Source organism: Lepidochelys kempii, chromosome 3, assembly GCF_965140285.1.
Source record: "Lepidochelys kempii isolate rLepKem1 chromosome 3, rLepKem1.hap1, whole genome shotgun sequence".
Lineage (NCBI taxonomy): Eukaryota > Metazoa > Chordata > Testudines > Cheloniidae > Lepidochelys > Lepidochelys kempii.
The window spans coordinates 99,987,533-100,004,528 of NC_136382.1; the positions used below are offsets into that span (position 1 = coordinate 99,987,533).

The 16,996-nt window shown below is 41.4% G+C and overlaps 1 protein-coding gene across 3 annotated transcripts in view; it reads right to left on the minus strand.

The window, feature by feature from the left end:
- Nucleotides 1-16,996, minus strand: part of ARHGAP18 (Rho GTPase activating protein 18) — a 121,521-nt gene that overhangs the window by 70,465 nt on the left and 34,060 nt on the right. The gene's annotated exons all lie outside the window — the stretch shown is intronic.

Sequence of the window (16,996 nt, forward strand, 5' to 3'; positions counted from 1 at the left end):
GCTGGCTCAAAATAAGATAGTTAAAAGTTAAGATCTGAAAACTGTCATTCAGCTACCAGTTGTTATGGCCTACAGGGGGAGGGATAGCTCAGTGGTTTGAGCATTAGCCTGCTAAACCCAGGGTTGGGAGCTCAATCCTTGAGGGGGCCATTTAGGGATCTGGGGCAAAAATTGGGGATTGGCCCTGCTTTGAGCAGGGGGTTGGACTAGATGACCTCCTGAGGTCCCTTCCAACCTTGATATTCTATGACATTATGCATTAAAAGTCATCTTAAACTTTTATGACTGGGACAAGTTAAATTTAAATCCTGTTACTGCACTATATTAAGATATTTAAACTGCAAGAAAATATTAGCATAAGATTATCTTCCTTTGCTCAGTGGAGAATCTACGCATATTTTAAAACTACAGAGGTGCAAAGCAAAACCAAAGTCTAAAAGCTATGCAAAATTTCATATTCATAACCAATACAGTAACAACTTTAAAAATATGTTTTTCATTCAAAATGAAGGGCATGTATTTCTAGCAAATAATAGCAAGGATACATCATTACAGAATCATAGAATATTAGGGTTGGAGAGACCTCAGGAGGTCATCTAGTCCAATCCCCTGCTCAAAGCAGGACCAAGCCAAAATGTTTATGTAAAAAAACGGGTGCAAAATAATTCCACAGCATTATAAAGGATAAGAGAACCTGTGGGTAAGGTTCAAGCCCCACATTAATGCCTTCCAGAAGAACCTGATCTTAATGAAGTTTTCCAGGCAAGTCTCATCCCAGGGTAATTTTTGTTTCTGAGAAGTTTGGTTAAAAACTATAAGAGACTTGAAACTAATGGTGCTTTGAAAACTTACCTGATGTCTATTTTTTAAAAAAAACTTCTAATTCATTTTTACTCAAACCTCAGATAGTTGTCCTACACACCCTGAACTTCTAGTTATTTTTCTAGGAGGTAATGCCATAGTACGTTAGTGTTAAAGTATATTGGAAATGAATTATTTGAACAGGAAACTGGATTTTAATCTCCGCATTTGTTTTGATGTTTGCATATCTTTGCAAATTTCACATGGCAATGTTTTATTGGACACTATAAAAAAAATGGGAGGATAGTGAATAATAAACTTAGGAACTGGCTGGCTCCATTAACTGTTCATATTCAAACATTCAAATATTTGGATTTCTTAAGATGCAGAATTTTTGCAAAGAACGTGTAATACTTTAGAGTATTGGCTAGACTCCATGGAAACAACATTTGCAACGCCAACTTTTTAAACAGTTTTTGATCTAAATATAGAAAGCTTTACTGTAAAGATCTGATTTTATTTTCTGTGGTTCTTGCAGTTTAACAAAGTGACCTTTTTTCCTGATCCTTACTTTGGAACGGTGAATCAGAACAAAATGAACAGGAAACAAAGAATAAGGAAAAACCAGAGATTAACATGGACAAACATCTAGAGAGAGGCTCAAACAACCTCAAAAGTTGGATCTTTCATTTTGAGAAAAATAGACATTTGCTAAAGCAGAACTAAATTACCAGTAATCATAATCTGATGTACATAATCACGTGGTATCCTGACTCCACTGAAGACAGTAATCAAATTCCCACTGATTTCAATGAGTCCAGGACTTTATCCATGGATTTTTTTTGTTTTTTTGCTTTTTGAAAGAAAGAACCTCCTTTCAAAAAATAAATAAATAAATTAAATAAAAACTTAATAGTTGCCAAAATGTAATCGGTCAAAGGGCTATGAAAAAAATATACAACAGTATGATAATTTAGCAAGTTATTTATATCAAAATTGCTACCTTACAGTCAACACTGGCCTATGCCAGCAGCTAAGTGTTGACTATGTCCCCAACACACCAAATTGCACTTTGACCTCAGCATATTAAATTACAAAATTATTTTAAGGCAGGTCAATTCCTCTTGTAGAGGAGGATTAAGATATGTATGAATCTACAAGACTAATGTATTACACACACTGAGATGATCTGTATCCCTATATGTAAGAAATTTTACACATAAAAGCAAACACATTTTATTTTATTATATATCCAGGCATTACTCAGCAAAGTAATCTACTTGGTCAAACATTCTATCATTATTTGAAACCTTTAAGGACTTATGGCTAAAACTGTATGTTCCTATGGAACTAGCCATGGAAGAAGAGTTGGGGGCAAAGGGGGAGGAAGATACGTGAGGAAACTCCATGAAACTAACCTTGTGGGAATTTTCCTAAAAACTTCCACTAAGAAAGGCTTGGAAGTCTATAAAAGATCCTGGGGTCCACAAAAAAGGGAACTCCCAGGCCCAGAAAGCTTGTCTCCTCTGCACTATTCTGCTTCCCTGTCAGAGCTATGCCATTGCCCATGCACCTGGTGCCTGTCTAAATACCACTGTGCGGGTGCAAATATTACTAATGTAACCCCTTGGGGTTTACAGAGCATGGCCCCTTTAAATCTTTTTCCTGGGGGGAAGGGGAGCAGTAAGAAAAAGGAGGGAAACTCCAGGTGGGGCTCTGGAGCCAGGGAGAGAGAGAGAAGTAGCAGAGAAACTGGTTGAAGCCTGGGACACCCCAGGTCAGGAATCCCCTGAGAAGGACAGGCTGGAGCTGGACCCAGTATCACTGCTGCCCCAAGCTGCATGGGGCTGTGCATACTGGGGCTTGTGACTCTGCACTGGGAATAAGGAGGGAGGCTGTAGCTAGTTAAGTGGGGAGGTGGTCGCTCTGTGTGGCTTTGCAGAGAGTGGCAGAAGAGGGCACCGGAGGGGTTTGTTGGGGAAAGTTCACTGGCGCCGAAGATGACCAGGAGCACCCAAGACTCAGCACTGAACTGGAACTTTGCTCAGGACTCCTGAACTCTGTGTGCAGACACATTGCTCAGTGTCTGCCCTTTCAGACTGTGCTACCACTGGGCCTGTGGGGCCTTGGTTGGGATGCAACCCTGTTCTAGTGCTCCCCCAATTTTTCTCCTCTCATCCCTCTGTAAATAAATATCTCCCTTTGTTATACCCATTGTAGTGTGTGTGTATGTTTTCACTCTGGGGGGGTTGGAACAGGTGCCCCTAGGGTGGAAGGAATTTTTCCTGCTGCATTCCTGCGTGTGCCTTCTCTTGGCCAGAGCTGCCTGCAGCGCAGACGCCATAGTGGCCATGAGGGCACTAAAGTTACACTAAGTTAATATCTTGTCAAGTGTTAATGCTTTAAACATATCTGATGAGTTATGTACACCTTCAGAGGGGCTCTCCAAAGAAAGCAGCTCCTCCTACTTCAACACATTTTCCTGAAAGCCTAAGGAACCTGATACCACACATATGGCTTCTGTAGGGGGAAGAGGTTGCAAAATGTGCCACTGAGCCTCCAATCAGGCTCCAGCTAATCAAACTTCACATTTGGCTTTGAAAGCTCTCCTTTTAAAAAACAAACAAACAAAAACAACGTAAGTGGACAAAACAATTAAGCCACAAATACAATTAGTAGTTTTAAAATTATTCAGAATATAAACACCTTTAGCTTCTCAAAGTGGCCTTAGGTTCCTGTAGAACTATAAATCAATATACATACTGAGTCTGCATGATTTGAAAGCTCTGGTATAAAGGGGAGAGTCATGCTTGTTCTGAATCATATTTTAGGGCCCAGTCTTACAATTGGCTCAGTATGGGCTCCATCATGGCTCTGATTGCAGAATCAGCACTCTACCTTTTTTTTATCAGATTGGCTAATTATGCAGCCACTTAACTAACTCTTTTACATATATGTACCTAGAAGATTAATCTTAATCAGCACATTCTGTTCTTGCTTATTCTTTTCACACATACACCACAGTAAGAAACAATGCTGAAATCTTAGTTCCTGAACTACGATTAAACCAGGAGGCATTCACTGTAATTCTGAACTTTTCTGCTTCTGGTGGTGCAATTTCGAGACTAAAATAAATAAAAATATTTTATTGTTTTGAAGATTAGCAGCAATTTGGTGAGTTTTTACAGTCAGTGTAGACTACTGTCTTAAATACATGGAATTCTGTCAACGTGGTGACTACTACTTCTTTAAACACAAGGATTCAAGAAAGCATCCCTAATCCTCAAGTGTTTTCCTGCACTGGGAGAAAACAGATAATGCAAATATCCCAGTGTGCCCTTTCCATCTCATAATAGAGGAGGACTATCCACTCCTCTGACAATCTTGCTGAAAGTTAGAGAAAAGTCCAAAAGCAGCACCATCCAACAGATTTTAACAGCCTACAGTGTCAAACTCTTGTTTCAGATCGGAGATATAAAGTGCTCATGTGAACATTTTAGAGCATTGAACTCCCATTAAAGTTAATGGAGTTTCATGAATGTGCAATTCCTGCTTTTCCCTGGTGTGAGCAGAATCATGTGATTTTGGGATCTTGTATGTGATTAACATTCACAGAAATTCAAATATATATTCATTTTTCCTCAATGAGCAGTAAATACTGAACTTTTAATACAAGTATGATTCTCCTTCTCTGAAGGGGGAAGAAGGAATGAATTCAGTATTAAATTCTTAAACATTTTTGAAGAAAAGCTAACCATGTTCAGACTTTTTCCTGTTATTTTCCATAGTAAGGATGGCGCTGGGGTGAAGATAATGGGAACATACTCAAGTATTTCGTATACTAAAATCACAAACAGCTGATTACACTTCACATGTATGATGTACTTTGATGTATGTCATAAAACTAATCTCTGGTGTAAAGTTCAAAATCAACTAAGATGTGCAAAATCTCTATATATTAACCTACCTTTGAAAAAACTAATTGACCACACTATCAACTAATCCTGTGATACAGACTGGGCACAGCTGCATGTTGCATTTCATTGTACATAGTTCTGGTTTTGGTGGTTTGATTCTTTTGGTGAGGCATTGTTTAAAGCACAACAAGCAATGTTCAGCAGTTCTATGCTGCTGAATATCATGTTTCCTGTCATTACAGTGCTGCCTCTATTGTTAGAAAAGAATTCATATTTGCATGGCTTCCATTCCACATTATACAATATAATTAAGCATATTATAGCTCATAATTCATGGATATTACCAAGGATTGCTTCCTAAAATTTCCATTAAAATAAATCATGCATATTGCCCAAAGACAGGTTCCAGCAGAGTACCAAGTCAATGGGACACTGGCTTTTGCCCACTGTCGAGGTAAGCTCTCAAAGCTTCCATCACCCACACAGTACTTGCGGTGGTACTAGTAACCAACCTACTATCAGGCTGCTTGTGGACAGTCTGTCTGCTGAACTCCTCATTCCTCCCCCTTGTCAGTAGAGTTGCACATATTACACGGCATCCAGCAATAGCTATTGGGATATTTTTTCTTTGCTGAAATCAAGCCTTGCCAGGACGCATCTCCAGCTGTCCCTCAATCCCCCAGATGCACGCTCCACAGTCATCGGGCTCTGGCAACAGTGAACCTTCCCTTGCTTATGTCCAGATGCCTGGTATATGGCTTCATAAGCCAGGGAAGTAAAGGGTTGGCAGGATCACCAAGAACAACAAATGGCATAGAAACTCCATTAATGTCAATTGGTTGGTCTGGGAGAAGGTCCCAGATTTCGTCTTGTCAAAAGTCCTCTATTTCTAAAAATCCAAGTGTCATGGACTTCTTCTGACCACCCAACTCTGATGTCTGTATATTGCCCACAGTGGTCTACCACAGCCTGCGTAACAACAGAGAAGCACCCCTTTCTGATTATGAACTCAAGCTATGCAGAGGTCTATAGTATGGAGATGTGTCCCACCTAAGCCCCAGCATCATTTGGGAAGCCCATGCCATGGAACCCATCTATTTCCTGCACACTGACCAGCCATAGTGCTTTGTACAGTAGGATACACTTTATGATGGGGTATCCACCCACACAAGGCCTGAAGGGGTTAAGGTGGCTAGCTGGGCTAATTAATTCTCCAGGCTACACCTGGAGGAGTAGCCAGGGAGCAGTGAAGTAATTATACATGAGGTTCAGTTGAACAGGAAGAGGAGGGGCCTGTATAAAGCTCAGGAGCTGAGAATAGAGAGGAACTGTAAGGAGGTAGTCTGTAGTCACTTCTTAGGAGAAAGGAGGCATGTTTGGGGGTTACAGAGCTAGGTAGCCTACAGTTACTCCCTGAGAGGAGGGAGTTTGTGCTGGTAATCCCTGAGATGGGGGAGACCCAGAAAGGTAGGAAAGCTCAGGGGCAAAGCAGCAAGGTATAGAATAGGGCAAACCTTGGCTTCTGATAAGAGGGCCCCTGATCTAGAACCTGGAGTAGAAGGTGGGCCCAGGTTCCCCTACCAGCCACTGTAGACCAGACAGTAAATTGCCTGAAAAAATTTGCCTTGAAGAGACTTTGATACCCCAGAAGGAGAGAACCATAGTGACCTTGGTGGAGGACTAATCTGCAAACAGGAGGTCACAGCTCCTGGAGTCAGAGGGGCTGCAACATCAGAGAAGACAAGTGAAGAGACTGCCAGAGGTGGGTACTGCACCTGGAAACAGCTAATCTCCTGAGCAGCTGGGAGCAGGCATCCCTAGCGGTGAGTGGACCCCTGTGATATGGCCTTACACACCTCAATAATGATTACCCACACCATGTTTTTTTGTTTTTGTTTTTTTTCTCTCTTTTTCAGTGCCAAATTGACTGACTACCACTGACAGATAGTAATATGGGGTTGCATGCTTTCATATTGCTATTGCCACCCTTTCTCCACTGTCAGGACAGGAATACTAAGATAGTTGCCCTGCAGTGCTGGGCTGAGTTTAGCACACAACTTGAGGAATGTGCCCTTCCACATCTGGAAATTCTGGGTCCATTGCTGGTCATCCTAGGCTTACATCACAGTTCAGTTCCACTACTTGGCACTCATAGGAGCAGCCAAAACAAACCCGCACCACCATGTGCAGTTGTTCTGTATCAGTGAATCTAATGCATTCAATATTCACTCATCCTCAGCTGACTGAGCATTGCAGCTTTCCAAGTATAACAGAATTGTATGGAGAAAAGTGATGTACTGCATCCGTGTTTGTGGCAGAGCTCAAAAACATGTCTCTAGAGCAGTAGATTAGGGGATGGAACAGTGGGAGAGAGGGGAATTTGACCCCAAATGCCCACAACTCCAAAAGAGCGGCCACTTGTGCTGGCACGCAATGTGAACCCACTCCACTGAAATAGCTTTGTCGGTGACACTATGCTAATAGGACTTTTGGTGGTACTACTTTCTAGTGTAGCCAAGGTCTAAAAAGCACTCAGCATGCTATATTATGTTTATAATATAAAAATAGTCAGGAAAATAATCTAGTATTATCTCCCTTCCAATATTTGTCCTCAAGGGAATGGGGAAAATATGCCAAAGTATGCTATACCTTTAGAGTAGGCCTATAACCAAACACTTTGAAGCCACTCTTTCTATTTTTCTGTGAAGAACAGGACACTTAAGGTAACTGTTATAATGTTCAATTTATTATCTCCAAACAAAACAAACTTCCACGATGTCCTGACTCTTACACAGAGATGGTTCTCAGCTAATCCTATCAATATTAATAGATTTAAACATTTGCTAAAGCCTAAAAGAGCTATAAAGGTCAAATAATTCTCTCAACATCCCTGTAAAATATCTACTTATGATTCCTATTTTTAAATGAGAAGTTTGGCCTGAGCAAGTCAATCTTTCTGGCTCGAGAGTGAAGGCCACGTCAGTGTGTTAAGAATCAGGAGAAAGGAACCGGAGTTCTGAATGCTGGTAGGCCAGACAAATTTTGTACTGACATTCAAATAAAACAAAAAATAGCATCTACCCTCCCATAACTTGGAGCCAAGAACAGGTGGCAGGATAATAAATGTGGTGGCTTTTGTTTTAAAGGAGGCAGTGATATAAAGGTAATACCTTCTCATGTACAAGCTGCTTTGAACAAACTTCATGAACATATTAGAAACAGCCCAAACCAACTTCCCTCTAAACATGAGGTATAATTGCCTTCTTTCTTTATTGTGGATACGGCAGGATGGAAAATTTTATTCTGTAATTGTATTTTTGTTTACTCTCACAATGGTAAGTTGCTGTAAGAATAGTAAATAATCTTGCATCCATTTGAAAAATGCAGTGCTGGAGAACAACGGACATTGATCCCAAGTTAGCATAGGTAGCAGTGCCCTATCATGGAAAAGTCCTTGGATCTCTCTCTAAAAAATCTTGATGTTTTTATTTCCCAGGAAAGCCACATTTCTATAAATCACTGAACAAACTGCACCCCAGAGATCAGAGTTTGGTTTTGTATTTGAACAAATAAAAGGTGACGAAAAAGTAGTGTTCCCATTTACAGATGAGGAACTAAAACAAAGATAAAATATTTAAGACTCGAGCCCATAACTGAATGCAGCTCTTTGGAGTCCCAGGCCAGTGCCTGAGCTGCAAGACTATCTATCCTTCCTTCCTTGCATTCTGCCCCTCTCCAAGGAAAGGTCCTTTCCTGAGTGTGATGTATTAAGGACTGTTTTGAAATTGCAAGCTATCACTTTAAGAGTGTATTTGGGAGGGGGAGGATTTTCCTAGGCCTACTTAGAGCCCCCTTAACTACATGGTAAAGTGTACAATCTAGCAAGACTAGCAGCAGTCTGAAGAACCAATGTAGAACAAGGTGGGAAGAGTTGTACCTCTGTGCCTTAGGGAGCAGCCTGCTCTCTTTCTCTCTCGGTTACTGTGAGGTAGTCTGGATTCTAAGACTAGAAGTAACATTACATCGCAACCTTGCTGCAAGGGTATTTGATATTTTCATCTAACTTCTGTCCATATGCTGTGAGCACAATACTGGACTTATTACTGTCTATGATTCTTTCTTCTCCTGTGAACAGAAAAGCCAGGCCCCTGGTCATGCAGATCTATGGGCTGTGGAAAGTTGTGGTGGAGGGTGGCTAGCTTGGTAACACTGTTTTTCCTCCCTGGGATTCCAAGGAATCCCATCTTTTGAAGCTTCACAGGGTTGGAACTCCATAGGTTGTATGTTAGGGAGAGACAGGAACTCCATTGCACAGTCTTCTCCCTTCATTGGGGATGGCTATTAAACAGGATAGCCACAACCTACATTAATCTTGTTCTACCAAAAATATACATGGTGAAATGGTTTAAATGTGTTTTATAGAATAAACTGGGTTTTGCTGGGGGGTTTACATCTAGATTCTTAAATATTTACTTCTACTTTCCATTTGGTTTGATTTTTAAACTCTCTAATAATTCCAAGGTCAAGATTCCTGGGCAGAGATGGGCTCATAAAAAAAAAAAAAAAAAAAAAAAAAAAAGCACTCATCACGTAGCCTGTCATCTTGTTCAAAATCATACTATAGTGGAATCACTTTCCTCAATCAAGTTCATTAACAATCAATGAGCTATGTACAACAGGAAGCTACAGAATCATTCACAGCAAGAACTTTCATGTAGCAGAGTTACTGTAATTATGGGCTCAGCGTGTAGTATTCTAATTCATAGAAAAACATGAGGTACATATTAACTCTAGTGCAAACATTAATTACAGAGAAGGGTGTTCAAGTTACAGATGTTTCTGGGGCATCTATAAATAGCTTGTCTAAAAGCCTTACAGCTTTCAGCTCCAACTTGTCTAGTCAGAGCTCATTTTATTAAACAATGATACAAAGAAGAATATTGGCAGTGACAATAGTTTAACAGTTTTGCAAATTCTTATCGAGTGCAACGCCAGCAGATTGGCATTAGGACTCATTTTAAAACAGGGACTCCAAGTGTAACTATTCTGCACTTCAAAAAGACTTCTAGGTATATTTAAGGAGTACTTGTGGCACCTTAGAGACTAACCAATTTATTTGAGCATAAGCTTTTGTGAGCTACAGCTCACTTCCTCAGATGCATATCATGGAAACTGCAGCAGGCTTTATATATACACAGAGAATATGAAACAATACCTACTCCCACCCCACTGTCCTGCTGGTAATAGCTTATCTAAAGTGATCATCAGGTGGGCCATTTCCAGCTTAAATAGAGACTGGGAGTGGCTAAGTCATTATGCAAGGTAGCCTGTTTCCTCTTGTTTTTTCCTCCTCCCCCCCCCCCCGATGTTCTGGTTTAACTTGGATTTAAACTTGAAGAGTGGTCAGTTTGGATAGCATAGCCCAACTTGATTGTCATGCACATTGTGTAATCAAGTTGGGCTATTTCCTGCACAAATCCAGGTTTTCTCACACACCCCCCACCCCCATACACACACAAACTCACTCTCCTGCTGGTAATAGCTCATCCAAACTGACCACTCTTCAAGTTTAAATCCAAGTTAAACCAGAACATCTGGGGGGGGGTAGGAAAAAACAAGAGGAAACAGGCTACCTTGCATAATGACTTTATTTAAGCTGGAAATGGCCCACCTGATGATCACTTTAGATAAGCTATTACCAGCAGGACAGTGGGGTGGGAGTAGGTATTGTTTCATATTCTCTGTGTATATATAAAGCCTGCTGCAGTTTCCATGATATGCATCTGAGGAAGTGAGCTGTAGCTCACGAAAGCTTATGCTCAAATAAATTGGTTAGTCTCTAAGGTGCCACAAATACTCCTTTTTCTTTTTGCGAATACAGACTAACACGGCTGTTACTCTGAAACTAGGTATATTTAGTTTCAAATAATTACATATAATTTTAATGCATCATACATAATTTTCTTAACTTTAATATTTGCTTTAAGATATAAAGCAGGCCTCTGTATCTTCCTCTTCTGAATTTGTTACTTACACTCTGCTGTTGAATAAAATCAACTTTTTCAACAGCACATCTTCTATATTATACTTCATATCCATCTAATCATTCTATCTGTACTAATAAGTAAAAATATGGACCTCTTAATTAAAAGGTCTGTTAGACCCCATATAAACAGAAAAGGGCATAACATACATGGAGTCCTGATTCTCTCCCACACGTCTGACACTGATGTAACTGTACTGACTACAACTGTTGCTCCTCATTTACCAAAGTCCACTGAAGTGAATGGCACTTGCTCTGTTGACTTCAATGCGCTTTGGTTCAAGCATTAGGTGAGGTGAGGACCCATGGGTAGGAGGGGGGGAAAAAAGTGAACTATTCTTAAATTGAGCAGTTTAAATAGCACTCATGTCCATCCGTTCAAGATGAATTTGTAAGATGAGCATCAAATTGGGTGTGGTTTAGTGGAGCAGGAAGATCCAAATAAAAGCCAGCATTTACCTATCTGCAGTAAAAACATCTACATGTACAGCTCTGCAGACACTACATGCAAGACTGCCATGGTTAAGTCTATTACATCAAGACGGACTGGATCTTTTGTTTTGCTATGGGGAAAAGGTAGTGCAAGGCAGCACATATGAAATGGCATGTGTAAAATACTACAAAACTCCCCATAGAAGCATAATGAAAGAGGTTACAAGACTTAATAACTTGTATGGTAAATGCAGGGAGACTTCCACCTCTGGCAGAATAACAGATTATGAAAGAACCCAGTATGGGTGGAAAGGCTCCACCAATATAAATTGTATAAATCCCTGATGGTGCTTCAATGTCTTATGCAGCATTTTACTGTGTTTGGAGGTTGAGCGAATCAGTGGTACTGCTGTGGCCCTGTTGCATCTCCTTGCAGGGATGGAAATAGACACATTGAGGGAAGCCCTGGATTCATACTGAAATTTTTCCATGGAAATTTTTAAATTTTGTGAAAAGGTCATTTTCCTTTGGGAAAGTTACCAACCAGCTCTAATTAGAAGCAGCACTGAAGACAAAGCTGTCACACAGCTTTTCAGCAAGCAAAGGTACAACTTGCAAAGAGTGTTTGCCTGGCCATTTAACATGTAACTCATAAATCCATATATGGACATATTATCTTAAAGCCTCACTCATACTGAATAGTACCTTAATACACACAACTGATGCCAGTGGGGATACTTGCATAGCAAGGCAGTATTCAATATGCACAAGGATGTGAAAATCTGGCCCAAATGACCAGTGAGTAGGAGACCCATAACTCTTTCAAAAGTTAAACCAAATTATGCCCTGGTGGTTATTTCATTAACCTACCTATCTGACTGTATCATGTAGAAGTTAGGGTATGAAAATACTTGTGTAAGTATAACTTGTAAACCATTACATAGCTTGTGCTAGGTGATTTTCACATGTATAAGTGTCTCCCAGCATGCGTATGTAATGTGTCCTCATAAAAGGTGAGTCACCCTATGCAGAAGGCCAACACATCACATGAACCCCACAAAAGACTGTAAGTGGGCTATAAAGTGGTACACATACTTGGTAGCTGGCAGTTTCCATAGGTGTGCATTTGACTCAAAATCCTCAGAGCAGCAGACTGCATAACCAACCGTTGATAAGAGAATACAGTATGATTCTTTTGGTATCAATATGACTAGCATCTAATGTTTGCAATGCACTTTGAGATCCTCAGGACAAAGGTGTTACGAGAGGGCAAACTAACATTATTCCTATGTGCACTGATTTGCTGAGCAGCTCTTGTACCAGGATTTTTTTCAAAGGCAGGAGGTGGACACATTTTTCATTCCACATTCCCCTACATTTAGTCACAAATTCCTAAAACTGAAGTTATTAGCAGCCTGGGTAAACAATTTGTTTTGATATTGGTCTGAGCTGTCTACTCACCTAGTTTAAGTACTTTGAATGGTAGGGAACCCTAAACTCCAAACACATCCACAATATATATTTTGAGAAAGTGCTAGATGCCTAAACTGTAGTGTAAAGATTTCTTATACATGTAGAAAGAAATGTACTACTGCTATGTCTTAGTGTCACTTAAGCTCATGCAAACAGTGCTGCAACACTAATGACTGGATTATCCACTTGGAAGAAAGCCAGATAAAGTACATTCAGACTGAGGGCAAACTAGAAAGAGGGATCAAGAATTCCAGAGCATGTTCCCCTTATTTCCATTATCCCACAGAAGCCTGGTTGGAAGTCAGGCTCCAGGGGTAGCGACAAAAGCACTAGGGAATGACTGCTAGTCGCATTAAATGCCCCTCTTTACACCTCAATACCATGTGGATTCTCCATGTAAAATAATGCTGTTGCCATCAGCATTATCTTGTATGGTGACTCCTTCTGTACAATGAACCCTCCCACTCAAGGGAGTATTCAGGGGTAGCTGCAAATTAGTGGGGACCATGTGGGAATGCTCCTCCTGAATTAGCTGTGTTGCCATGGGGAAGAGGTTCCCAAGCAACAAAGCAAAGGCCCTGGGCCTTTGTGCATTTGAAACAACTGCAGGTGTAAGGCACCAAACTTCCAGCCCACCCTTGCAGAGCTTCTAGCTGAACATTCCCCCTTCAAAAGTTCTCTCTCTAGGGAGCAGGATAATGTTTTTCATCCTGTCCTCCTGATAAATGCAAAATGAGAGAGGGGGCCAAACTTAGAAAAAATGTCATTAGATAAATAAGAAATTAGGATCCCTCCCAACATGGCGGTGGGGTTTCACTACTTCCTCCCTTTTGAGTCTCAGCTCTCTAGTGTGGTGCTTTCAGTACCCTTGTCTCTGCTTTCACTAGTTCTAGAACCCTTAGCCACATTCAGAAGTAAGAATAGGACTGCATTACTGTGTCCATGGATCTCCATGTTTACAGGAGTGTACCAGCCTTGCAGTGTCCTCATGTTTATACCCATGAATATCAATGGAATGAAAGCAGAGGAGCAGATGTTAACACAGGAAGAGGGGTGGTGGGAGTCTCTTGTCATTAGTCTATATAAAACCAGTTGGTTTTCAATAACAATCCAAACAATCTCAAACCTAAACAGCTCTGGTGATAGTCTAACTCCTAATATCCTATTGGGGAAATTAGCAACACAATAATGAAAAGAGGGATGGTCTTGTGGTAAAGCACTAAACAAGGAGTTGAGATTTCTGATGTCTAGGGTCAATACAAGGAGCCTGTGGCAGAGCCAGGAACTGACAAGTCACTGCACCTCTTAGTTATCTATAAAATCAGGATCCTAGTACTTCCTTCCTCCCACCCTTTATCTGCCTTGTCTATTTAGACTGGAATCTTTGAGGCAGACAAATTTACTTACACATGCACATAGTAAGACAGTGCCAAGCTCAAGAAGGCCAATGGCATTTTGGGGTGTATAAGTAGGGACACTGCCAGCAGATCGAGGGATGTGATCGTTCCCCGCTATCCGACATTGGTGAGGCCTCATCTGGAGTACTGTGTCCAGTTTTGGGCCCCACACTACAAGAAGGATGTGGAGAAATTGGAGAGAGTCCAGCGAAGGGCAACAAAAATGATTAGGGGGCTGGAGCACATGAGTTATGAGGAGACGCTGAGGGAACTGCGCTTCTTTAGTCTACGGAAGAGAAGAATGAGGGGGAATTTGATAGCTGCTTTCAACTACCTGAAAGGTGGATCTGAAGAGGATGGATCTAGACTATTCTCAGTGATAGCAGATGACAGGACAAGGAGTAATGGTCTCAAGTTGCAGTGGGGGAGATTTTAGGTTGGATATTAGGAAAAAATTTGTTACTAGGAGGGTGGTGAAATACTGGAATGCATTACCTAGGGAGGTGATAGAATCCCCTTCCTTTAGAAGTTTTTAAGGTCAGGCTTGACAATCAGCTTGATTTAGCTGGGGATTGGTCCTGCTCTGGGTAGGGGGTTGGACTAGATGACCTCCAGAGTCATCCCTTCCAACTCTGATATTCTATGATTCAATGGGCCCTCCATAGTCTAAGTATTATAAATCTCACCACCACTGCTGGCACTTTTGTTGATTGCCTCAACAGAGAAATAGTAAATGATCAGAATGAGCCGTGGAGACAGTACTCATTCCCACAGGTGATCTCTCTACAGATGACCTTTGTGGGGGTCGATGAGAAGTCCGCAATGCTGCTGCCTGTGCAAAACCTGTTCTAGGAATAATCTGATCTTCAGTCCGTATGTGAATCTGACACCTTTCTCATGTACCAATTTTGCTGGGGGAGCAGGGAATACTAAATTATTTTTTCTCTTTACCAGAACCATCCTTTAACTTACCACATACAAAGAACAGAGCAGTATAATATACATAAAGGCCCCATGAAGAGTTGTACGATGCTTAACTTGAAGGGCCTGATCTACACCTCCCACTAGCATCCATGGAAATTGGACAGGCAAAGCACTCATCAGCCTCCGGGCCTAGGGAAAGGTGCATAAAGAACTGTAGCTGCTGTGTTTAAGTAATACACATGCAGGTACTAACTGAGTTAAATAGCATTCACATTTCCATCCCACCACCAACCTCAGCCTGGTCCAGTCCACACAAGAGATCCACTTCCTGGACACTACAGTGCTAATAAACAATGGTCACATAAACACCACCCTATACCGGAAACCTACTGACCGCTATTCCTACCTGCATGCCTCCAGCTTTCACCCTGACCACACCACACGATCCATCGTCTACAGCCAAGCTCTGCGATACAACCGCATTTGCTCCAACCCCTCAGACAGAGACAAACACCTACAAGATCTCTGTCAAGCTTTCTTACAACTACAATACCCACCTGCGGAAGTAAAGAAACAGATTGATAGAGCCAGAAGAGTTCCCAGAAGTTACCTACTACAGGACAGGCCTAACAAAGAAAATAACAGAACGCCACTAGCTGTCACCTTCAGCCCCCAACTAAAACCCCTCCAACGCATTATTAAGGATCTACAACCTATCCTGAAGGATGACCCAACACTCTCACAAATCTTGGGAGACAGGCCAGTCCTTGCCTACAGACAGCCCCGCAACCTGAAGCAAATACTCACCAACAACCACATACCACACAACAGAACCACTAACCCAGGAACTTATCCTTGCAACAAAGCCCGTTGCCAATTGTGCCCACATATCTATTCAGGGGACACCATCACAGGGCCTAATAACATCAGCCACACTATCAGAGGCTCGTTCACCTGCACATCCACCAATGTGATATGTGCCAGCAATGCCCCTCTGCCATGTACATTGGTCAAACTGGACAGTCCCTACGTAAAAGAATAAATGGACACAAATCAGATGTCAAGAATTATAACATTCATAAACCAGTCGGAGAACACTTCAATCTCTCTGGTCACGCAATCACAGACATGAAGGTCGCTATCTTAAAACAAAAAAACTTCAAATCCAGACTCCAGTGAGAAACTGCTGAATTGGAATTCATTTGCAAATTGGATACTATTAATTTAGGCTTAAATAGAGACTGGGAGTGGCTAAGTCATTATGCAAGGTAGCCTGTTTCCTCTTGTTTTTTCCTCCCCCCCCCCCCCCCGATGTTCTGGTTTAACTTGGATTTAAACTTGAAGAGTGGTCAGTTTGGATGAGCTATTACCAGCAGGAGAGTGAGTTTGTGTGTGAATGGGGGTGGGGGGATGTGAGAACCTGGATTTGTGCAGGAAATGGCCCAACTTGATTGTCATGCACATTGTGTAAAGAGTTGTCACTTTGGATGGGCTATCACCAGCAGGAGAGTGAATTTGTGTGGGGGGGTGGAGGGTGAGAACCTGGATTTGTGCTGGAAATGGCCCAACCTGATGATCACTTTAGATAAGCTATTACCAGCAGGACAGTGGGCTGGGAGGAGGTATTGTTTCATATTCTCTGTGTTTATATAAAGTCTGCTGCAGTTTCCACGGTATGCATCCAATGAAGTGAGTTGTAGCTCACGAAAGCTCATGCTCAAATAAATTGGTTAGTCTCTAAGGTGCCACAAGTACTCCTTTTCACTTTACAAGCAAGTTTTCCACTCAGTGCCTTTAGCTGCAGTGAATATTTACTATTTCTAGCACACACACAGAAGCAGGAAACAATTGACCAAGTATGAGGTAATTAGAAAAAAAAAATCAGCCAGAGGAAAAAAAGAACAAAGTACACAGAGCCTATTTGCACCACATGTTCCTCTCACTCTCTAGAGATAACCACATCACCTTGTGCCAGTGATGAGCTGTTTTGTTGGAGTCAAACTTGTTCT